This window comes from Onychostruthus taczanowskii, unplaced genomic scaffold (genome assembly GCF_017590055.1).
Source record: "Onychostruthus taczanowskii isolate IOZ18803 unplaced genomic scaffold, ASM1759005v1 scaffold16, whole genome shotgun sequence".
NCBI classification, from domain to species: Eukaryota; Metazoa; Chordata; class Aves; order Passeriformes; family Passeridae; genus Onychostruthus; species Onychostruthus taczanowskii.
In genome coordinates this window covers 12,262,072-12,287,694 of record NW_024498795.1, presented here as the reverse complement: position 1 = coordinate 12,287,694, position 25,623 = coordinate 12,262,072, and positions in this window count along the sequence as shown.

The window sequence follows — 25,623 nt, the reverse complement described above, 5'->3', positions numbered from 1 at the left end:
CCAGTTCTCACTGGGCTGGCTTCTTTAAAACCTACACAGCTGTTGCCTCAAACATACTTACATACATAGCTATAAATAAGCATTTGTCACACTCTTGCCCTACAGCAAGGAGTAGATACAAAGCAAAACTTCATGATGCTTAGGACACTGCTGGTTTGCACATCAGGATCTTCCTGGGCCCTAAGAAAAGCTTTTATGAAACTAATTCTTCCCCCTTGAAAACAGCACCTTATATTATGGTAAAGATCAGGGACATGGTATATAAGGGTGACCAGGTTGTACAAATTTTGGAATGATACAACCATTCTGCTTTTACTTAAACTCATCACTGCCTTAGATGTGTTTTTGTCCTGCTTTCTTTCAGTTTGGTTGATCGTATAGAAGATTTACTCAAGGCTGTATTTTGATATCTTCCTGTGAGTAATTTACAGTAAAGATATTACATGGGTTTTTGTGTGCTGTAAAAAAAAAAAAAAAAAAAAAAAAAAAAACAAAACAAAAAAAAACAAACAAAAAAAAACAAAAACAAAAACAAAACCAAAAAAAAAAACCAAAGGTTTCCAGTGTATCATTAATTCAGTTTATTATAACCATAAAATGCATTGAGTAGGAGTAATATTAGGTCTATGTTTTTCAACCCATTTTTTTGCCATTGCAATAACGCTTCAGCAGAACTATTTTGTTCTCCTTCATGTTGCATACTTCCTGCACACTCATTCTTCTGCTAATAAAAGGGGGGAAGTTATGATGCTGAAAGTACAATTTTCACCTTCTGGTCTTTCATACTGAAAAGGCTGTATGATTTAGTTGCTGTCATCATTAATGTCCCTGAAAAAGGGTTCAAAATGTGCAAGTTTTCAGCAAAGGGCAAAAGAAGAACTATCCATAAATCATTAAAGGCTTGAGGACCTTTAAATTATTTATTTTTAATTATTATAGTTAATAATATTTTAATGTATCCTAGAATAAATGAATTGATTATTATTGATTTTTGTGATGACTTCAGAACAGAGAACTCTCACCCCAGCTTAATAAATTGACTGATAAACTGACTACATTGTTAAACATTAGCCTGGAAGTAAAAGATAAGAAAGCACATGCTTTGTACTCTGATCAACCAAGTTGTCAGTCAAAGCTGCAGAAATATAGCTAAGGAGTTTAAGAACTGAAGGAGCATAAGTTCGAGGCCCAGGAGGGGAAACATAAGACCAGACAATATGCCAATTAATGGAATTAAAGTAAAAAGATTTAAAAGGGGTTTCCCTCAGGAGACAGCATGAAAGAAAAGACAACAGTGGATTCAATAAGGACAAAAGCACAAATGAGCTGGCTATGAAAAGGATCAGAATATTTACAGATGATAGTGTCTGAAGAATTTAGGAACACTAGCTTGCAATTACTGTGAATTTATTACGCCCCAGTAGCATGTTCTAATTTGGTCTCATCTAGCCTCTGTACAAATATGCTCATCCTTAAATTCCAGAGCAAAAGAAATAATCCCTTCTGGTTCCAGTCAGACTATGAAACTGATTAAGATCAGCAAAAATTCAAATACTATAACAAACAAAGGAAATTTGACTGAAGTTGCCTGTCCGTCATCTGTATCAGCATTTGCAGGCTTCACAGCAATTTAAGGTCTATTTTAGCAATGCTATTCTCATGAGGTCCAAAAGCAATACAGGTTCTCATGCTCACCTTCCCACACAATGCAAGGTAGAGAAGGATAAGATGAAGAGAAGGGCACAGAAACTTGCCTTTCACATGTGAAGGTGTGCATGCAGATGAGAGCTGTTCCTTGTGCTGGGTTTATTGCTGATGAAACCAGGTCCTCTCCCAGGAGGGGAGAAGGTATGAAGTCTTAGCACCCAACAAGAGATGTCTTTCAGAGTTTCATAAACTCTCCAAAGGGTATCCTTGGTTCTAAAGCATGTATGAGGCTCACAAATTATATTTTCCCCAACACATTTTGAAGATATTTTGAACTAGAAAATGGAAGAGAATAAAAGTAAGTGGGAGAAAGTTTTAGTGTCTCTGTGATTGAGATTCAAAGGGTTTCAAATTATCAAATTAATGGAAATGTATGTTCAGCAATCTGCATGAACTACCATCCTTCCTGAGGTGAAAACTACTGCTGAAGTGTTCTGAACATCCCACAAACAACAACCCAGAGAACAGCCACATCCCTCAGTGAAGCACAGAGCTCTGAGCTGAAAAGGAAACAGCCCTCAGTGGCCCCCTCCAAGGATACAGGACCATACTGTCAGTGGGTCTTGCTCCCTTCTCTCCTTTTGAAGCAGGAAAATTTCATACTTTTTTTTTGCATCTGTCTTCCCACCATGTTAGTCTTGTTCAAATCAAATCAGAAGTGTCAATTACTCATCAGCACGCTGCTAATTGCTCATCTACTTGTCCTTACCACTGTTGCTCTCCTCACACAGGAGGCAAAGCATTAGTGATCTGGATTGCCAGCTCCAGTGGAGCCTCAGCATCCCATTTTGGGGGTCAGGACTGGGGAGTTCTGTGGGACAGAACTTTCAGCTTTCTACTGCCTCACCTCTGCTACCCACAAGGACCAGGGGACAGCATCAGGTGGTTCCCAGGCCTGTATTTTCTGTGTTTAGTTTTCTGTCTTTAGTGAGCTTCTGTCCTCATTCTGTTTTGAGGTTTGCAATACAGAGCTTCCCCCTTTTCTTGCTGGAATGCAGTTTGTTTTGTATCAAACATTTGAAGAAAAGGCAATAAAAAGTAAATTTCATTAGGTAATTCTGCTCCTCCAGAGTTAGCAAATCCAAATATGCTGGCATAGCAAACCCAGAAAAGTTTGTAACATGAGGAGATGAAAGTAAAATGTTGTTTGGATTGATTTGCTAACATGAAATTTCCAGGACCAGGGGAGAATTTCTCCGGCAGTAATTAAGCTGTGCCTATCCGTACAGGGACAAGAAAAGAGGAGATCACACACGTCTTAGGAAACTCTACAAAATCACAGGCAGGTACCCTCACCTCACACTATGTATTTCTCTGTTCCAACTAAACTTCCACCAAAATAGAATTGCAAAGACATTACTCTGTTTTCTGAACTAATAATTAGGCAAATTGATTCAAATAAATCAAATCCCTACTAAATTATATGCAGAATAATGTGCTTGTATGGTAGAAGAGGGGAACAGGAAATATTGGCACTCTTGAAGCTAAAAAAGAGCAAGCTGATATTTTTAAAATTTGTTTAAACAAAAATTGCTCCCTAGATTGCACACTGTGTCTTGCCTGGAGCAAGTGTTTATGGCTGAGTTACAAAATAGAAGTTTGTGGCATCTCATAGTGCTGCACATGCACACACAGACACACAGATACAAGTCAGTTCCTGTCCAATTGCTTTACATCATGTTAAATCTCTGCTGTCTCAGCTGTTAATGGGTATCTTGGGAAGCATCAGGTTTGAAAAGGTCCTTCATCTAACACTTGTCTATTTTTTGTCAGCTTGTTAGGATGATGTGTGGTATGCTTTTTTATGCTTTCTATGGCACCCATCAGTACTTCAGGTAACAGCACAGGGAACCAAAACTAGAGTAGTCATGTCTAGAGGAAATATTTTGATGGCAACTCTAAAAGCAGAGATGGAGCTTGGTTTTATCAGAAGATTGAAAGAAATGCTGTGCCTTATCTTAGCTGTGTGTTTTCATAGACAATGCTAGCTACTCATATTTCACCAATGTCATTCTAAACAAACATGAACATAAGGACCATCAAGAATTCACCTGATTTGTTTTTCCATCTTTCATCACCTATGGAGAAAGTGAAGACTTAGTGCTTTTGCAATTTTTTTCCTAATGTATACTGTGCAGCAAATGATCATTACATGGAACAGTGCTAGCTTGTGGTCCTGCAAATTGCAAATGCTGCAGAAGTTGTCTTGGTCAGTGTTGCAAAACTAATTTTCTTTTTGTATTGAGGGAAGTGTCAATGCTTTTACACAGCACAAGCTGTTTTGTCTGCACTGTATAATAATGAGTTTAGTCACTAAGGCATAATCGTAATAAGCAAAACAAAGAGAATAATAATTCAGAGCTTGCACTGACTGTGGCCTCCACACAGATTTTGAACAGCCTCTGGGGCTGTTATGTACGCACAAATTGTATTGTAAAGGTATCTTGTGTGGAGATAAGTCTTGCTTTAAAAAAGTCTCCTAAAAGTCGTGAAGTTCAGGCTGTGCTAAGGGCTGCCCCCTTCCCATAAGTCTGCTTCCATCCTGTCCAGAATCACATATGGCTACTCTAGGCCATAAAATGAGTGAGAGACTTGCTGTGGGGAAAGGCTTCTCAAAGACTTTTGAGGTTGTGATGTAGGCTGAATTTTAAGTGTCTCTGTCTGGCAGATCCATTATCACTGAGTACTCTGGAGGCCAACCAAAATTCCCAAGTTGGAGCACTAAAAGGTATTTATTTCCCTTTACCTTTCTCTTTGGCTCATGCATACACTTTCTGTTAACAAGAACAATCAGCAAGACACACCCATGTCTTTGGGAGCTGGGCTCTCACTGTCCTTCCAAAACATTTTGTCTCTTCCTGTGAAGCCTTTTCTTTGTTTTCCTCTTTCTTTTTAACATAATAATAACATTAATTACTGTTGATAGGAAGGGTAATGCATGCAGCACCAGACAAGACAACCTAGGAAAATCCCTGGTGAACATGAATGCGGTCAAAGAGAGATGAGAAAGCATGGAAGGACATATCCTTCATCTCATATTCATTTTGCCAATGTCTAGGACATAAGTTTCATTCCACAAAAATTTTGCAAATGTGATTGTTGGTTTGGTTGTGTTTTTTGTTGTTGTTGTTGTTGTTTTGTTTTGTTTTTTGTTTTGTTTTGTTTTTTTTTTTTGGTTTTTTTTTCTGAAAGCAGGAAATTTCAAAATACTTTACAAAGAAAAGGATCTTTTTTGAGGTGATTGAGTGTATGTGGAATGTGAGATTTAAAACAAAAGTTTCTCCTGCCTACTTCTACTCATGAAACCACTCACCTCCTTGAACAGGCTTAGTAGCTGTGGGTGCCCTGTCTCTGGAAGTGTGGAATGGGTTGGAGGAGTCTTTGAGCAACCTGGTGTAGTAGCGGTTGTCCCTGTCCATGGCTGGCGATTGGAACTAGATGATCTTTAGGATTCCTTCCAAATAAAATCATTCCATGATTCTATGAAATTTCCTCACTGCTACTTTATAGAACTCTCCTTGGCTCAGGTAGCTGTGCTCTTCAACAAACGCAGTGATCAATGTTCTCTGAAAAGCAATGGCTGCGGCCGGAGAAACTTAGCAAATGGGTTCTAGCACTGGTGGTGGCCAGGAGAACATGTCTCCTGGCAACATTTCTCTTCAATAGCAACAAGAAACCTGAAGTAATTCTTTTCACCATTCTCAGCAGACATCAGTGAAATGGCTTACTCTTTTTGCTGAGGTCATGAAGGGATGGTCTTTTCATACTAGACTATTTTTTTTTGGTTTTTCTAGGTCACTGAGTAGACTGACTTCCCTAACCGAAGGTTTGAGCCTTCAGATCAGTACCTGTTAACAAACCTGATTCTCAATTACTTTTTGATTTATGTTAGAATACGTATTGGTTTATGTTAGAACAAGTCACAATTAAGGCTAAAACCCTCAGTACGGTAAAAAACAAACCAAGTCCAATATATGAAGCATTCTGCAAGCATTGTCCCAACTGCAAATTTGTTCTGGATCATAAAGTGCTCTCTGGAATAACAGCTGAATTACAAATCTTTGTCAGTGGGATAGTGATCAGCACCTGCTCATAGGCAGAAGCAGTTGCCAGGGGAGGCTTTCTGTTCTACAAATAATAGTGCATACTCATAAATGCACATTCTCCTCTCCCTGCTGACAAAGGCAATGAGAAATAGCAAAGCAGTGAATTTTCCTCAGTCGGTTTCACTTTGATGTCTGTCAAATGCCAAATGCCTGCCAATCAGTTCTGGGGCAAGGGCAAAAAAGGAAAACCACCTGACAGATGGGGGAGCAGATGGGGGAGAGTGAGAGAAGAGCCACCCACCCCATCAAACTACAGGCAGTAGCCACAGCCACAGCAGGATTACTGCTTTCTGGAGTCAGGGTGTTTTGTTGTTCTTTTTAGGTTTGGTTTTTAAAAGATATGGGCCCCATCACCTCCACCACAATATCACCCACATTTTTTTCAAGCTGGATTTCCCAGGGTGTCCTTCAGCACATGATAAACGAAGTCATTGCTTTCACTTTTTTATTACAGGTAACCAGAAAGAAAGAGGGTTTAATTGGATTCAGGAGTTTGAGTTGCCCTCCTTCCCATAGACTCACTTACCTAGCCACAATAAAACAGCCTCTCCTCTGTCAGATTTACTCTCTCCTAATTAGCAATTTCTTAAAGTGGACACTAACAGCGAGGGATAGCTGAGAAAGCAAAAGACAAAATAGTGGATGAATTTAACTCATTAAGCCCTTAAAAATATATCCATTAAGTTTGGGTTTTGTGTGCAAACAGCTCATGAGAAGACTGTAGATTCCTTCCTTGCTTCCTTCCCAGAAACTGTTCATGAAGCTTGTTTAAGCCTTGAGATCAGAAGTAGCAGTCTCACCCCACAAGTTTTTTTCTTCTTTGAATAGCTGAGCTATATAATACATATGTCACAATAATATATGTCATATAATTCAGTCTTCCAGTGTAAATAGCATTTCTTGAGATTTTTTTTTTCTATTCACTTTCAAGGTGTATTTCTGTGTAACAGCTTTAAAGTGTTTTCTCAGCACCGGTGGTTAATAGAATTTGTTCACAGCAATCTGTCAAAATCAAATCAAACACGGAAAAGAGTGTCAACACACCAATGTTTTATAAATGTAGATCTATACCCAGCAAGGTTTGGGGAGGGAATTACTTCATGGATGATTGGAGGTGTGGAGTGAGAATTGTCCATCCGCGTTTCCAATGTCTCTTCAGCTCTAGCATATTTTGTAGACAGACTTATAAAACATAGAATTCACTCCAGAAGGAACCTGAGAAGCTCTTCATCTCCAGCTCTACATTTCAAAGACAAAACTGCTGCAGAGTTATTCATCTCTCCTGTTCTTCAGATAGTACTAGAGATTCTGCAACTAACAATCTATTTCAATCTTCATATTCCTTTAGACCTTTACTTCCCTAATTAAAATTTATTTCCTAATGTCTAAATGAAATCTCCTCAATTAAGTGATTGCAATTAAATTGCTGCAAATTAAACTTATTACCTCTTATCCAACATGCAGTGGACTCAGATGACTGTAATTACCATTGTCTCTGGTTACACATCCTTCTTTTTCTCTTCTGTAGATTAACCAAATCCAAATATTTTAAAAATACATCATGTTTGTAAGTCTTCTGTTCTCTTATCAAGCATCTTTACTATCTTTCATAATTGTGGCATTCAGATTGAATATAGTGTTCTAGTTGAAGCCTTGACAAGAAACCTAGTATAATTTTTTTAGAAGAAATCACATCTCAATTCTTAACTATTCTCATCTAATGGGATTTATTTCCATAATTTGTAGAGAGCTGGTGAAATATTTTAAAACCACTTGAAACCCTGATGAAAGCAGATATTGTGAGCAAGTTGAATATATCTTCCATGTGAAATAGTCATAATATATTAAGAACAGTCAGGATCAGATACACCATTGTACTTTTTTTATTAACATATGTTGGTTGAGAAAGAGTATTTCACTGCATTTTCTCAAAGAGCTTCTTGAAATTGTTCATCAGGAGAACACAGAATCAATTAAGTTGGAAAAGACCTCTGAGATCATAGAGTCCAACCTGACAGTTTTGGTCTGTCAGAGGTCTCGTGTACATTGATTTAGTTCTAAGTAAAGAAGAGATCCCAAGTTACTTCACTCCCTGTCCTGTACTTTAAGTCAGTAAATACGTATTTGCAAGTTTCTGTCTTTGGATTGTGTCTGGCTATATGTCAATGCTACTCCAGAAATTGTTGATTTGAACAGTTCTTAAGAGGCTGTGCATAAAAACAAAACATTTCTTGAAGTTAGGCCAATTGTGAAAGTAATATACATAGAAAAAAATCTCCCAAAACTGCAACACAGAAGTAAATTGCAGCAAAGGCAAAATGTCATATTTTCATGGCTTCGTAATAAAAGATTTCAACACATTGCTTTCAAAACAACTCTTCTGTTACAGAATAATGTTAATACTATATGAATTATTTCACATGCAAAAATAAAATTCTGTAATATCCCTTTAAAGGTGAACTGTCATTATGTTTTTTCAATGCAGCTGCAAAATAAGGCTTACTTCTGAGATCCTTAATGGCATGAAAAAGTCCTCCTCACAGCTGTACTGAACTCTTATGGAAAGAATACAGCTCAAAACAGCCTGGCTGTGCAATGAAATTTCTAGCCAGTAATGTGATGTAGTATTTTTTCTGTGTATCAGCTGCATCCCTATAAAGGTGATGTATGTATATAGGGATGGCAAGAGTAAATACAATTTTCTGGTATGTGTCCATTATTTCTATTCATCTTGTATAGAATCAGAATTACTAGAAAGCCGGCTTATGGTTTGAAGCATCTATATCCTGCAAGGACCAGTTGCAGAAGCGCAGTCAGAAATAAGTCATTAGGCCAAAACAAACAGGCAGAACCATCTTAATCTGATGGTCAAAGACATCAAAGCAAATACCTTCTTGAGCTCCACTGTTCACTGCTCCAGTTTGCAATCTGTCATTTCAGTTTATATTTAAGCCTATCTATGTAACTGCTTATTTTGGCTAAGATGTCGTTTTGGGAGCAACTGAGGTTGGCAGCAGTTCTGTTCTTCCAGACTCTGCCCTCCGGTGGTATCCTTCGTCAGAAAGGTGACACAGATGACCAGAGAGGTACACAGTGCAGCAAAATTTGTCATGGGTTATCTGTCAGAGCCCATTAGAAACATGTTTTAATACCTCACCAAGCAACACTTAAAATTATCACTGAGCATGAGTTTCTATAACATCTCTCCCTCTGCAGACTTCTGTTGTTTCTTACTTTTGCTTGTCATAAAAAGAGCTCATGAACAACCCAAGCTTTCATACAGTATTTATATTTTTTCTGCCCTCACCCCAAGGCTGGAACATAAGATGAAAGACCAACAGCAAAAAACAACTGTTCTTGAATGTCTGAAGATCCAAGTTGATCATACAGCTTTCAACTTGTTTTCTTTTCCAGATTGGCTCATCTCTGTCTCTTTATACTGTATAAAAAATAAAAACCCTAACCCAAAAAAGTTGAGTGCATGCACATGTATAAGTAATTTTATAAAATTTTACATAATTGCAATGCTAATGTTTCCTGAAATTCAGCAGCCTGAAATAGCCATCTTCTTTCCCCCTCTCTGTTTTTCCTTTCCAATTGTTAAATGTTTTTTAAAATAACAACAACTTGATTTTCTGTATTATTGCTGCTCCATTAATACTGATGTTGATGTTGTTCTACATTTATCACCTTCTTATCACATTTCTCATTTAATAGTTCACATCATAAGACTTCATACAGAGGCACAAAGACAAATAACTATTGCTAATTTAGTGCTCTCCTGAGTGAGTTTTATGAAGGCATTTTTGAATGACCTTTACTGTTAAACAGAATTCACTGTAGGATGCATCTGATTTACAAGAACCATAAATTCAGATACCAAAACTATTAAATGTTTTGTATAAATACTGACATAATTGTAAATAAATCTATTTAAAAACCCTCTTTTTTTTTTTTTTGTTTTTTTTTACAACAGAGTGTTATACTAGAATACACAGTATTAGAGTACACAGTGCTACATGGTTGGAACTGTAGCTCCAGGCTGGTTATGAGTACCTTGGAAGTCTCGAGGTTCTGTGCTAGAGCTTCTCCTGATCAATATCTCTGTCAATGACCTGGAGGAGGAGACCAAGTGTAAGTTTACAGATGACACCAAACTGAGGTGGGGGGCAGTCAAGGGACAGAGTTGACTTTCAGAGAGACCTCCAGAAAGGAGGTCTCCAGGAAAAGACCTCCAGGAAGGAGGAATGGACCAGTAGGGATCTCAGGAAATTCAACAAGGACAAATGCAAAGTCCTGCACCTTGGACAGATTAATACCTTTCAATAGTAGGGACTGGGAACCAGAGAGCTGGAGAGCAGGTCTGATGGACACGGTGTGGGGCTGTTGGCAGATACCAACTAGGGCTAAACAGGAGTTTTAAGGTAGGACAGGTTTAAGGTACTAACACAATTTGCCCTTAGTTATGTGGATTTGATATGTTGTGAGAGAACTAAAAGACCAGCCCAAGAGAGTTAAAGTTGCCAGACTAACAGCTGAAACTGTAACTTTCAAACACGACTCATGGCCCAACATTTTTAATTCCAAGATGATTAGGAGATAAAGCTGACTCATCCATCAAAAAGGTGGTTTTTCAGAAGGAGCTATGTGTTATCTTGACATGAATTTGAGTGCATTTTCAAATTCAATGTATTTACAAATAACATGGAAAATACAGGGAGCAGTGAAGTATAAAATTTGCTGATTCTAAGAGGCTGATAAGTGTAATAGGGAGACAAGGTATTGGGGGGAGTGTCCACATTAGCATTTTAGGTTTTACTGGGAATGTGTTTTCAAAGCAAATATTTTGATTCTCAGTGACTGCACTTTATTTCCCATTGTCAAAAAGTCTTAGAGTGCACAATCTACATTGGAGTCTAAGGGAAGCTATGCTGGATGATATACTCTGATATACAAAATACTTTTCAATCCATGAGCTCAGGCTAGTCCCAAGTAACCTCCCCCAACAATACATAAAATGTGTATACACATTTATGTGTATACATAAATTGGATTCCCAGCATCAACTGGTTCACTCCAAAATTGGGTCACTTTAAAATCTTGTTTTACTGAGCTGTACCACTTGCTAATGTACACAAAAACAAATGGAGCTGAAATTTAGTTTATGTAACCATATAACAATGCACCGCGAGAAGAAGGAGCCACTCCAGTGGTATGAGTAAAGCAAGATTTTTGGGAACAGGTTAGATCCATGAAAAAAAAAAGAGCTAAATTGTTCTTGTCTGTAAAAATGGGTAATCAGTGGCAAAGAATGACTGAGCAGCCTAGGGAAACAGATAAAATACACACACAATATCCTGAAACAGGTGGTGTTGACTTTTCACTGACTTTCCTGTATTCTTGTACTGTCAGCCAACGAGTGGCACTTGTCAGAGTCAGGTTTGAAATAAAAGTGGTTCTTTACCCATCAGCAGTGCACTGGTGGATGTCATATGGGTGCAAATTATTTTTTCTTCTCTTACTATCTGCTGGTGCTCAATGCTGTGCTAGTACCAGACTTGTTTGACCCACAAGTTGAAACAGAAGAGGTAAGAAAGACAAGTGAATCCAGAAGGAAACATGGATCTCGGAAAGCTGTATTTTAACCACCAACTGCAAAATCGGGTTTTTTTCCACAATCAAAACCTCTTCCTGTCCTCTTAGAAAGGTCAATAACAAAGTAAAACTGCAGAAATAATTTCAATGACATGTTCTGTATTTGTGATCTTGAACATACCACGTGTTATTTAATGGTTTGTAACTGTGTATTCTTGGTTGACTGCTTTGAGTCAAAAAAGGAAAAGGTCAATTTAAGGCAATGAACCTTCTAGAGTAATGTTTCCAACCTGTATTCTAAGCCCAGGATGCCTACTGTTAGTAGAGGCTTCAATCACTTTACAGGAATGTCCTTACCTACACTGGAATGGTTTAGGGTACCTTGGTTTGAGAGTCACTCTCTCCAAGGTTGAAAGGGAGACCTGTTTCTTTCCATTTCAAGTCCTTGAGTGCTACTGTTGAGTAATAACCAGCTTCAGGAATAGCTGTCAGTCCATCACACTGAAGTTGGAGCTGGAGGTGATCAGAAAACAAGAGAAATTTGTGCAACTTAAAGAGAGACAGGATAATGTTTAAAGACACTCGCCCCTGAGCAAAGCAGAGTCCCTTCCTGAGCACTGTTCCAGACGTGCTGGCGGGATTTGGCTGGGAGCTGGGGGTGTCAGACAAGCAAAGTAAAGATAAAAGAATTAGTATAATTGGAAGATGCCTTTTGCAGCAAGACAAGATTTGAGCTCTTTAGTCACCATTCAGTTTGTGCTGGCTGAGAGCACTAATTCTCTGCTTGTTTCTGTACTGTGTTGTTCTTTCTACTCCTTTCTTTAATTTTGAATATATGCTTCCTGGTCTTGGAATTAATACACCATTTGAGGCATGGCAGCTCTTAATAGAGAAATACCTCAAAGTAGTGCTGTAGCATACATTAATCTCTTGGTTCAAGCTATTCTGATGGGAGGCAATCAAACTTAACAGTTAACCCAGGGAGGAATTTGGCCCATCTAATCTAGCAAGACCTTATGGTCTATCAGACACATATGTCTATTAGGCATCCTTATAAACCCAAAAGATAAAAATCCACCTATATTTTGTCTTCCCTTTTCAAGTCTCATAATATAGGTAGCTGTCATTTTCCAGCTGCCTATTCAGATGATTTATACCACTTGTATTGATGACTTACGCACTGTGTTCCTTTTGTGTGAGGATTTCACCTGAAATGCTCATTGTCTACTCACTGTTCTAAGAATTTCAGTGCCATAGATTAAGTAGTTGCAAGGGAGCACAGAGAGTCTAGCATTTAATTTCCTCTTAGCTGAATGCTCTGACTTGTGTTGCATTTTCTCAGCAGCTTGAGCAGCTCTGATACCTCTGACACAGTCACTGTCAGAGGGGTTCAAGAGGGTTGTGAGTGGAGAAGGTGGGACTCTGATAGCTTCTGAACCAGAGCCATGGCAGAGTGAACTCCACTGCAGTGACCACAAGTGTATGGACAATGTGAAGGATGTGATTCTAGACAGATGAGTTTATAACTGGAAACAGATGCTTATCTGTACCTATTGAAATGGAAGAAAAATCAACAGTCTGAGACTGTTCTCAGTCCTTATCAGGTTCCAAGTAATATTTTTTAAAACCCATTTTTTAAAAACCATTGCTGCCCTTTTTCTGAAGCAATTATGAATTCTGTGCTCGTATTGTTGGTTATAGACATCATTTTTATTAATATTTTTCACAAATGTTTGTGGCATGAAAAATCCAGAAAAAAATTGTCATGCTATAAAATGCAGGACTGTTTGCAGACGTCATCATGCAAATTTAGAAGCCCAAGTGCAAGGAGTACTTGCATGGAGATGTGTGATGTTCAGAGGAGTACTGAGATGGCAGCTGCTTAATACTGACTTATTTCAACAGCCAGTGACGATCCAACCACCACTGCAGAGAATTATCTGAAGTTTTTTTTGCTCAGTCATACAACGATAAATTTTAGGGCTATCTTGCACTTGTGTGAAAGCTAAAGGCTGAACTATGTGAAAGTAATTTGTAACAGGAGGCAACCTGGGGTCTGACTGATGGGTCTCCTTTCCTCCTCACATCTGCTTTGTGAATCCTAATGGTTAATGGATCAGTTAACTGCTGGATATGACTTGAAACTATACCATGTCCCCACACAAAGAACATTGGAGTCACCTGCTTTGTCATTGCTCAGAGAAATCTGCAGAGAAATAGGTACAAAACTGGAGTTGCAAGGGGGCCTGTGCTCACTGTGGGGCCTGTGAGATGGGTCAGCCATAGCCAGGGTCTGCCTGTAGGCATCTGGGGATGCCTCCCCACTGCCTTGCAGAGGCTGACAGCTGGAATCAGCCACCTGGGATGCTCTAAGGACCTTCATAATAGTAGTGTTCTCATAATAGCACAGTTTGTTTGGGGAGCTATTTTGTTCCTAATGACCGAAAATAGCAGTCTGTTTGGGGAGCTATTTTGTTCCTAATGACAATGCAATATCCTTGGATATTGCAGTAGCACAAAGGGATCAGCCACACAAAAACTCTCCCCGTGCAGTAGTGCATAAAAACACAAAGATTCTCTGAGCTAATGGCCTAACAATAAATCTCACATTGCTCAGTTTTCTGTTGGAAGCTCGTGCAGAAGAAAAACATCTTGCTATGTAAAAACAGTCTTTTTGTTAAGGTCAGCAATGACTCCAAACTGGTATCTGCTATGTAGTTTTACAAATTTATGGCAAGAATGTGTGGTTCCATTATGAAAAATGAATATTGATGTCTGTAGTATATAGAGACAAATTGGACTCTAATGATTTCCTAATAAAGTAATTTGTTCATAGATCACAAGGGGATACGAGCAAGAAATTTTTAATGGTAAGGCCAAAGTAATTATTTTTCAGCATCTAATTACACCTATACAACTGATCTGGGCTACATTTGCTGAACTAAATGATGATACAGAATGTCCCACTGAGGTTCATATTCATCATTAAAAGCCAGTTCCTGGCCTTTGACAAGAGGGCAGAGCAGCTCCTGAGAGGTAATTTAATATAATTAGGAGGATATTATGTTTACTATCTGCACACTGTGCTTGCTTTAGATTAGACCTGACAACTGGAGAAGTAGAAGGACATTTTTTTCCAAAATTAGCCTTGTCATCTCAGATCAAACTTTGTAGTTTTTCTTCTTTTCCCATCTCTAAATTGTAGCTAATGAGAAGGAAGAAGCTTGTCACAGGAGTCACAATAACAGTATATGCTTGATGGTGCTGGAGGTACAGAAAGACTTGTGCAGGGTTTATAGAGAAATGTAGGGAAGGGCCAGCACTACTTTGCTGGATGCTGGATACAGGATATTGTTGTACATAAACAAGTGCATTGGTACTTCTAGTGTATAATGCATGTTTCGCTGGAAACTTAGAGAGATTAAAATTTTTTGTAGTGTTTTCAGTGAACAGCATATTGATCAAAACACTTTTCTGTCTGTAAGTTTGTTTATACAAACAAATTCAAACTCTGCTTCATGTTATCAACAGCTCTTTAAGACCTCTTATTTGTTGCTGTCAGCATGCTCCCAGTGAGGTCATCTGGTTTGTTTGTTGTTTTGGGTTGGTTTTTTTTTTTGCCATGAAGGAGTTCCTACACCTTCCAAGGAGATGGGGAAGTTGTGTATATGAGAGAGTAAGTACAGTTTGAGCAATACTGAGTTTATCCACTTTTGCTCTCTGTTAACGCCAGACTGACAAATTCACACTATTCTTTTCAGCAGATCTGAAGAAGAGTTGGACAGAATAGAACTTTGGAGTGGAACTTTTTAAGGCAATAGGAACATCAAAAAGAAAGTAAATTCGGGGTAGTTTAATGACATCTAGGAAAGATGTTTTCAGTAAAAAATTATGTAGTTTCTCACAACATCTTGAGCACAGGAAAGTTTCTGAAAGCCAAGACATCAAGGATCCCACAAGTACGAATAAGAGACTAATAAACATGAGGTTTGGTGGAAATTCATCTAAATGAAAGGACTTCTTACTTTAGCAAACCATTCCCTTGTTATATTCTGTTCCCTTCTCTCTTTAGGGAAATATTTCCCACAAAACTCCTGGGTCCTTTTCTCTAAGCCAACCTCCTCTGCACAGGAAACAGACCTGGATTCCTGCTGAGAAAGGGAGTACACTGGCTGGTACTTTAGAGATGAGGTCCTGGTGGTGAAGGACTTCAATTCTTCCCTCCATTTCTTCTCTCCTTATGCTGAGCCCCATTGCACTTGCTGGCCAGGAGATGGAAGGGTTGCTTTTCTTTCAACCAAGTCCTTCAGTGAGCAGATTTTTCAGCTTGTTTTGGATCCTGTGATGTTTTCCTTCCACAGACTTTGCTGGAAGTTGATCCTCCATCACACCTGGATACAGGCACAGAGCAAATCCTCTTAGCACCTTGCACAAACAGTGCTCCCTCGCAGTGCCCCACACTCTCTCTGTGTCTTCTCTTTTAACACCCACCAATTCATCTCTTCATTCTTTGTGGCACAATTTATTCCCAGGTATCTCCCCAGATAGCTCCTGTGCTGGTGGTTCTGCATGATGAAATTCAGCTCCAGCCTCTATTCAGCCTTGTTTTCTGCAATAAAATATGTTCAGCACCCATTAGAAATTTAATTTATAATTTACTTAGATTTTTAAACCATTTCTTTCTGTTACTCAGTTCAGCAAAAGAGCTATGCTCTAGCAACAGCAAAGGACTACATGAGCTAGATATTAAAAGGAAAGGTTTTTTTACTCTCTGTATATCTGGTGCTGCAGTGCTGTGTAGGGCAATGTCACTCTGTGACGCATTTTATCCCTGTAATGCTATTAAGAACAGTATCAAAACACCTTATTTGCTTTGCCAGTAGCAGTCACATAAATTAAAGATGCCCAGAAGCAGCTTACATTATTTCTAGCAGCTTTGAAAAATGATCTAATTTTGATTGCAAGTAGTGTAACAACCTTCTCTGTGATATAACTCTTTATTTGATTTTTTTCCTTCATTCTCCAGCCTCAAATTTTGCAAACTACAACAACTAACAACTTGTTTTTATTACAACTAGAGTTTCTCCAAAATGTCAGAGCCCGGAAAAGTAAAGGAATTTGTTTCCCTGAAATTCTAGATCTGTTAATTTAAAGGGGATTATGGAACTGACTTCTCCTAATGTTAATCTCTCTCCATCCAGGGGAACCTTTTTCTGTTTTCCATGACAAAAATCCCTCTTCTTGTTTGAAAACTTTTACTAGGTGTATTAGTCACTTGCTAAGGTGACCACCTTAGCAAGTAAGGTAAATGAAAGTATTTTTGTCCTCATGTTAAACACTGTGGTCAGGTCTTCTTTTTAATTATTCTTCTGTATGTAACAGGAAGAAAATTGCCTGTGTCTCCAAGTCCTCTGGTTTACCAGGTGTAAATCTATGACGTCTCACTGATATGAAATTTGTATAAATATATGAGGCAACTCAAAATTAAAATAAACAAACAAACCAAGAATCTACAAAGAATAATATATTTCAGCCTTCATTGAAATGTTGTGTCAGAGCCTGGAATATATCTCTTTGTGGGAAGATCTCCGTGATTTAGTGGTACATCTGTTATCAGATGTCCTAAAATTCTGATTTATTTGGTACATAAATTAAGAATTTCCTATTTTAACTTTGAAAATGCTTTCACATCCTATTTTTTATCTCAGTACACCATAACGTCCCAATGCAAATTTTGCTCAGTCTTTCATCCAGGACATATCTAAGCAATTGCTGCTGCCTTGCTCTGCTCTCAGAACGGATGGTATTCGGGATGGCTTTTTTCCCTCATCAGATCTATTTAGTACTAGACTGGAAGATGACTGTTCTATGTGATGGCAACTTGCAAAGGGTGGAAATTAGTCTGTATTTCATGCCAGTCATTAGAACAGGGTAGCCTGTGCACTGGGTAACATAAATACAAGGCTGCCATCAAAACATGAGCCTGTAGCCAGTAAATTAGTTCAATAGACAAAAGCTCTGGGCCAAATCTTCTATTGCTTCCCATCTTTTCACAACCTCATTCTTCCCCTCATTTCACAGGGGCAGTGTTGGCCCAGTGGCCACTGCTTTTTCACCACAGCTGCAGACTAGCAGAGCTGACACTCATCGTGTGCAAAAATGCACTGCTCTCTTTCTCGTGAACCCTTTCCCCTGGCATTGGCACACCTTCCTTGCAAGGGTGCATACATTGGTGGCTCCCAGATGTATCTTTAAAGCACACAAACCAAAAGGCTCATGCACAGAGCTCAGAGAACAAACAATGTAAATGGATGTGTCATGATTTATAGCAGCTAGGGAATTTGGCTCAGGAAGGCAAGCAGTCTGACGGCATTGTAGAGGTGAAAATGCAGACAGTGAAGCCCACCACGTTTATTATGTACAATTCTGGGATGCAAACACTGTTCTCCTTGGAGGGAAGCGTCCTGCTCAGGCAGGTGCAAGTGCTGTCTGGAATTCATCAGTATCTGAGTGCTTGCAGCCCCCTGCTATAGTGCTGTAAATCAAAGGGATGCACACTAATGTAGAAGAACATCGTGTGCGTCAATTCATTAGTCAATGGAGTGGGAAAGATTGGCGTATCAGTCATGAAGATATATGAAGTCTGCCTCTTAATGATGTTAGCTCGTAGGCAGTTTGTGATGGAACCTTTGTGGCCTGATGACTGTGTTTAATATGTGCAATCCATACCCCAATAAATCTGTGGCTGGCAAGAGAGAGCAGACACTTTGTTAGGTTTATGGAACAAAACATACCAAGTATTGTGGGCAGCATTAACATTTAACAGTGTTAAGCCAGCATACAGAGGTGTTCATTATTGGATAGAGATTAAAAAATAATAATTACATAATGAAAGCAGTTGGTGTGGGCTGTAATACTTTTCAGGACAGGATAGAGACCCATCAGATCCTGTTGCTGCTGCTCACGCCAGTGTCCGTAGGAACTGGATGTTCTGTGGAGTGTGTGCAGCATTAATCAGTCTAGAATTTGTCACTGCTCAAGGTGCAGCAGCTCCAAGTGCAGGCAGGAACTGACTTGCATCAAAAATGTCATACTGACACATTGCTGAACAGAAGAACAAACCAACAAGCAAACAGAGAAGAAAGTACTACATAATAAGGATTTTAAAAGCTGATCCTGATTGATATCTATACTGGTAAAATAATCCTCACTGAAAGGAAAAGATCTCACAGAAAATCTACTTATTTATAAGCAATTATTTTTCAAATCTTTAAAGATGCAGAGCCTCAACTGAAGTGAATGGACCCTTCCAAAGTTTAATTAAGCAGAATAAATGTATACGAACCAAAAACCTGGCCCTAGTTAGTGCTCCAGTTTCTTTCAGCTATGATTTGCCATTGTAATAACATGTGAAGTTTTCATCTACCTCTGCTTTGTTCTGCTCCCACATGAAAAATGGGGAGTTTCTCCCACTTCTTGGAAGGCATTAGTTTTCAGGCACAGCTTTCTGATAAAGCAGCACAAGCAGGTAGCAGCGATGCTCCCACCCACACAAGCTCCCTTCAGTGAGCGGAGAGCCAAAGTAATTGCACCACAGCTAGGAAAGGAGTAGCATGTGCAGGAATAAGGCTGGATGCAGGGATGAATTGCAAGTGTTCCTTTAATCACTGTATCATAAACAGTGAACCCTGGTTATGCTTTGCAAACAAACAGCAGTGAGGTAACCAGAATAGCTATACCTCAGAATGAATGGTTTACTGAGACCAGTAGATGAGACCATGCACTTTAGAGAGGAGATTGTAAATTGCTTGAAGTCCTGACATGAGGTTCATATTTAGAAAAAAGTTTCAGTCCTAATAAATGTGAGCTTTTTTTAATAGAGCTTAAAGTAATCAGGCCAACAGAAAGACTAATTCAGTACACTACCAAGCACTGGCTTAATCCTGCCCTGGCACACACGTTGATCCTCAAAGATTTTTCTGATTGAACTGCAGAAAATGTTGAAATATTTCTGTGAATATGAGGTAAGCAGTCGCTGAATTTTGTAGCACGTGAAAACTCCAGATAAAGGTATGGGGACTTAGCTGACAGCACTGAAACAAGCTTATCTTCTTTTTAGCAGTGATTTTAAATACTGCCATTTGAGTGTCAGGGAACATAGAGCCATATTTTAAAACCTGGATAAGAAATTCAGTAGGCAAACATGCTTGCAGAAGAGGGCTTTTTAAATTTGTCATGTCCTGTATGACTTTCAAATACTGTATTTTTTCATATACGTGTTTATATATCCATATATAAAGAAAAATGAGACCCAGAATTTCTCAAGCATTTAAAAGTATGTATGAAAATATAAATCCCATCTGGAAAAAATACATTGTATTTATTAATATTTTGCCTGATAGTTACTAGTTTATAAGTTTGTCCTACATTTCCTATTCTAAATTGCAGGACAGACAATGTACATACAGGATTTGGCACATTTCACCTTACAAGTATCTACCTTTATTCAGGTGGCATTATTCCTTTAAACCACATATGGAACAGGGTGAAGAATTAAACTTGCACTTTATTTTATGTCTGCTTGTGCTTCATGTTGATCATCCAATATGAGGGAGGTACTGACAGAAAAAAGGGTGGCCATGACTGATTTTGTGCATATTCTTCAGGGTAAGATGGTTAAAAGACAACTGACCTGGAGGTGGAGGGCTGACAGATTACTGACAACTGAGCTGGAGGACTTAATTCAGCTAGTAGTGATTTGGAGCTGAAGAGGTAGGTTTTCACCCTGGCAAAGTCTGGGGTGTATCAGTCTTTTAATTACCATTTTGTTAAGACAGAGGAAACTTAAACAAAGGAATCCTTTTTTCTTTCTCTACAACAGAGAACGCATTTGGTTTCTGTGAAGAAACAAAGGCCCTCACTTGCTTAAATGTATTTATAATTTTCTTGATCTTTTAAAATTTGTTACCAGTATTGTTTGAAGCAGAAAAAATGTTTTAGATACCTCTCTGCAAAATCCATGCTGGTTTTACCATAACTACACAGATATTTTGAGTCAGAGTGAAAGATGATCTAGCCCAACATCCTGCTTTGACAGATGACAATATTGGATACCCAGGAAAAAGTTCTAGAGCACACAGTAAAAATTATTTTGCCAGTGGTCTGCAACTCAGTGATTTCACCTAATGTCATCTGCTTGTTTTTAACATGTGTTGGAGGGACTGTCTATTCTTTGGGGTCTGAGGGGACTTTATTGACAGGTATTGCAATTCTGTTTGTCATCCAGACCACACCATGGCACGAATTTCCACAGTTTGACTGATTATATTTCTTTTGAACCTGATGTGGATTTGTTTCATGTGATGCCTCTGTTATGCTTCCACACTCACCCCTTCCTGGGCACCCCAAAGAGTCATATATTTGGGAGAGATGGTGAATGAACTCATAAAAAATCATAAAAAAATGTGCAGAAGGTTTGAGTACTGAATCAAGGGGGTGTCATAGGGTAGGGTGTGGTGGATACCCCATGTGTGGAGATGCGAATCTTGACTCCATGTTTCAGAAGGCTGGTTTATTATATTATGATATATATTATATTAAAATGATACATTAAAATTATACTAAAAGAATAGAGAGAAAAGGATTCATCAGAAGGCTAGAAAAAATAAGAATAGAATGAATAACAAAGAGCTTGTGACTCTCAGAGTCTGATACAGCTGCATCTTTGATTGGTTATTAAGTAGAAAAGCACATTGACCAATCACAGATGCACCTGTTGGTAAAAAAATGTCCAAGCTACATTCCACAGCCATCAGATAGTTAATTGTTTACATTTCTGAGGCTTCTGAGCTAGGAGAAAAATCCTAGCAAAGGATTTTTCATAAAATATCATGGTGACAGTAGGGTTTTTCCACAAAATAAGGTTTGAGGATGAAGACCAAGGAGCTTGTGCAGAATAAAGGGTAGTCAAAACACAAATTCAGAATCTGCACCAAACATTTGAGTGTAAAGAATGCTGGGGAGGGAGGAGTTTGAAAATGGTGACAGCAATTTGGAAGAGAGCCAAAGGAAATGCAGGTTCAGGATTAATATATACTTATATAAGGCATACTCCCAGGTCAGGTTTTGGGCAAAACTCTTTTTGCTGCAGGTGCACAGCTAGTGATCAGAAAGTTAATGCAGCAAAGCACCTCTTATTAGCTCTGGCTCTCTTATTCTAACTGGCTGTCATTCAGAGGATAGGAAGTTCAACACTGCGTGGAGAATTGTCCTCTCCACCTGTCAGTGATTAATTTCACACATTCAGCCATCAAGGACTCTGTAGGAGTTTCTGGATATATTTCTTTCTTGTCTCAAAGCAGAATTTACTGTCTGTACTTTGTATTCAGTTCTAAATGAATTTTCATAATTTGGGGGGGAAAGGTCTCATAATTCTTTTGATTGCCTTGGAATTAAAAATAATTGCATTTGTTGCATTTGAACCAAACTATTTATGGACTTATTTTTTCAAACATGTTGTTAAGCATATTAACACAAATAATTTTCAAGGATGGTAAGGAGTTGGGTTTTTATGAAAAATAACAAACAGATTTTTTTTGTCCTCTCTCCTCAATGCTGAAAATGTGGATTCCTTGTTATTTTGACTGGTCAAGCAAACCCAGGCCTAAGGCTGAAATTGATCATACTCCTCTTTGTGCTTACAGTACGAGATGCCCAGAAAAAATCTCAGATAGGCAAGGCACTGAGGAGAAAAGCTGCTGACCTTGATGCAACACATAACATACAGAAACACCAGTTCTGAGAAAACATAAGGTCTCCAAACCACTTTGTGTTGCAGGCAAATAAATCTTTCAGCTACTTCAGCCCTCTCAAAGTTGCTGTTGTTGGGCAGAAGCTTTAGCTAAATTCATTTTCTGAGAGATTGTGCGTCTAACAGGATTAATGAAAGATTAAGTTGTTGAGGAATAGCAGAAAGGGGTAACAAGGCAAAAGTATCTGACATCCAGATGAAAAGGACAATGTTACTGGTGAGAAAGCAGCTGAAGAGGCAGGGCAGGACATAACTCATGCTAAATGAGAGCTTGAGCAGGAGGAGGGGAGAATAAGAATTTGGATCGGGAAATTGATGAGAAAACTGGCATTTAAACAGCGTTTGTGTCCAGCTTGGGAGATGTCCATATTAAGTTTCATCTTGAAACATAAACAGGAATAGATTGTTGGACCAAGTTCTGTGTTAACTTCATAGTAAAGTGATCTGTAACTTGTTAACATTTGTTATAGGCAAACAGAATAAAACTCATGCTGGTAATAAACAAAAGCTTTTGATAAAAGATGAAAGTTAAATCGAAACTCACAAAACATGCAGAAACAACACCCATGATTATTCTCTGGGAACATTTGAGTTCATTTTACCACTTATAGAAAACACATGGACCTGTTAACATGGAAGTCAGATATGATGTTTAGAGGGAAGACAAGAAAGTAAAACAATACAACACCATTCAATTTCTATTTATGTAATATTATGAACACGTCAAAAAAGGGGTATTAAGGAAAACTTGTCAAGTCCAATGACAAAATCAGAGCAATGGAATGAAGAGGAAATTCCTCTATGTAATTCTCAGAATCTTTGTGACAATGGCATGATTTATTTACTAGAAGAATTTGGTAAAATTTGAACAGTGTGAAAAAGACTAAAAATAATTACATTTTTCCTCATTTGGGAAACCATTCTAATGAAATGTCCATGCAAGAAAATTGATTTGACCCATGGGACTGGTAAATAAATTGTTTGGCTGGAGAATAGTTTTGATTAGCTGATGGTTTGTCAAGGGGACCTCCACTGGTTCCAGTGGTCACTTCTACTGATCACAGACTTTGGAATTCCTTATGAACCAGCAAAAAAAAAATCATGCACATCTCACAGGAGAGCCTTGATTTGTGGCAACATGTTAACCAATGCTTTAAAAACTATTCAGGTGAAGAGGAAATTAAGTAAGGGTATAATGTCAAGGGCTTTGTGAATTTCTGCAATCCAAGGGGAAAATTATGTGGAAATTTATTAGAAACCCCATTCTGAAACATGTTTTTTTGCTTCTTTCCACGGGAACAGAGGTCTTGGAAAGTTTGTCTTTCTAATACTGGAAGGTCTTGGGATCCTGCTACTTATACTGAAGTACAAGTGATACGGATAAAGTGAATGGGGAAAGTTTTGTTATTTGACACAGCACAACCTGCGGTAGAGAATTGTATCTGTGTCCAATCTATTGTGCTTTCCACTGCTAAAGAATGGGAGAAGGTTCTGAGGGCTATTAAAACCCTCGAAAACATGACTCATAGCTTAGAGTTCTCAGCTGATTTATTCTAAGGAAAGACAAACACAGGAAGTGTTCCACTTGAAGGACTGAAGGCTCTTTGCTCTCCAGCAAAAAGAAAAAACAAGGTCAAATGGATGAAAGCTGGAAGCAAAACTCTCTCCAAGTTGCAGTGAACCAGTTTACCAGTGTTTGTGGATTCTGTATCAATAGAAAGAATAAAAAAGTAAACTTGGATCTTTTTCTAAAGTATCTGCTCTGAAATAAAAGCATATTTCACATTTCTTTGAAGTAACAGAGGTCACCTTAGGTATGTATGGTGGTCTCTTTATTCTTGCAATTGATGAAAACAATTTCTCAGTAATGGGGGTGCTGTGACTGAAGAAGCAGAAGAGGGAGACATGACCCCTCATTTTCAGGGAATCAATTTTACTCAATCAAAGGGATTGGTTGGAAGAATGGAAAAGAGTGGGTTTTGCAGGAAGAAGGAAGGGTTTAAGGAAGAAGAAACACGATTTGAAGAAGGCAGACAAGGCGGTAAGTACAGGGAGAAATAACGCTAACTTTTGGGGCTCGCATGTTTGGTACCAGTGCGAAGTGTTTAACAGAACACAGAAAAGGAAATCTTGATGAATCCAATTCTGGTTATTGAACCCTAAAAACCAAATAGTAGATGTGACATTCTGACAGCTCAGGACAGCTCAAGCAGCAGTCTATGGGCTGAAAACTAAGGGAAAGGTTTGACAGTTTCCATGTTGGAAGGCCAGGGTAGTATTTAAATGGGTGTGAGTAGAGCTGACTGACTACCTGAAAGCAGCAGGAGAAAAACTCACTGTCCTCTGAGGTCAAGCAGAGCCAGCAGAGCTGACACTTGCGTGGAGCCCTGAGACCACCTCTAGAGCAGGAAAGCCCCAGAGAAGAGGAATTTCGGACAAAGGGTTACTCTCTCTGCACCACATTGGAGGTTCTAAGATGCCAGAGATGAAGGCAAGAGGAAAGATGGATTTAGAGCTTGAGAAGGTTGTTATTTTTAGAGAAAGTAATGCGAAACCTTGTCTGAGGCTGAGTGGAAACTGCTACATCACAGAGAAGAGTTGAGAACAAGTGAAAGTGAGGAAATATAACAAAGAGCAGGGAATCTCAGCTCTCTGAGGGAACATGGGTTGTGGATGTATTTCCCCTAGGTGGAAGTTAATGATGACATTGGGTTAGAGTTTAAAACTATTTCAATTGACTAAGAAACAACCAAGTTAAGATTTAGGGAGAAATTTGTGTCTCAGGCAGGCAGGTTGCTAGCACATTTTACAAATGACATCTGCTCTGAGCTGGAATGTTCCAGGGAGGGTTACATTTCAGCTCAATCAATTTTTTAATACATAATTTATTTCTATAAAGGGGACACATTGATCTGATTTAATTAGGCTAATTAGAGGTCTGTGTCAAATACAGAAGTGAAGTATATGGAGGTGGGTAGAAGGCGTAGGAGTGGAAAGATAGGGGGGAAAGTACTGTAGGGGGAATTAGTTTTCACTTAGAAGAAAGTGACAGGAATCCAGGCAGTATAAAATCTGGAAATATGGATGCTACAGAAATCCTGCATCACTGAGTAATACGGTGCTCCATATTGAAGTCTGAGGTAGACTGAGCAATGGAAGAGGAATAGTTTTTTTGCTAAGCTGGAATAACTTCAGGTATACATGGGAAATAATGGCTTTTCAGACAGGTGGATTTGAATAAAGGAAGTGTAGGAATAAAGACCAAGAGACTGAAAGCCATCTGGAGATGTTAAAGCAGAAATTACTGGCTGATCTGTTGAGTCTAAAGGATCAGACCAGTGCTAGGAACAAGAAGACTGACGGAAGGAGAGCTGTCAGGAAGGCAACAAAGCAGAGTTTCTTATT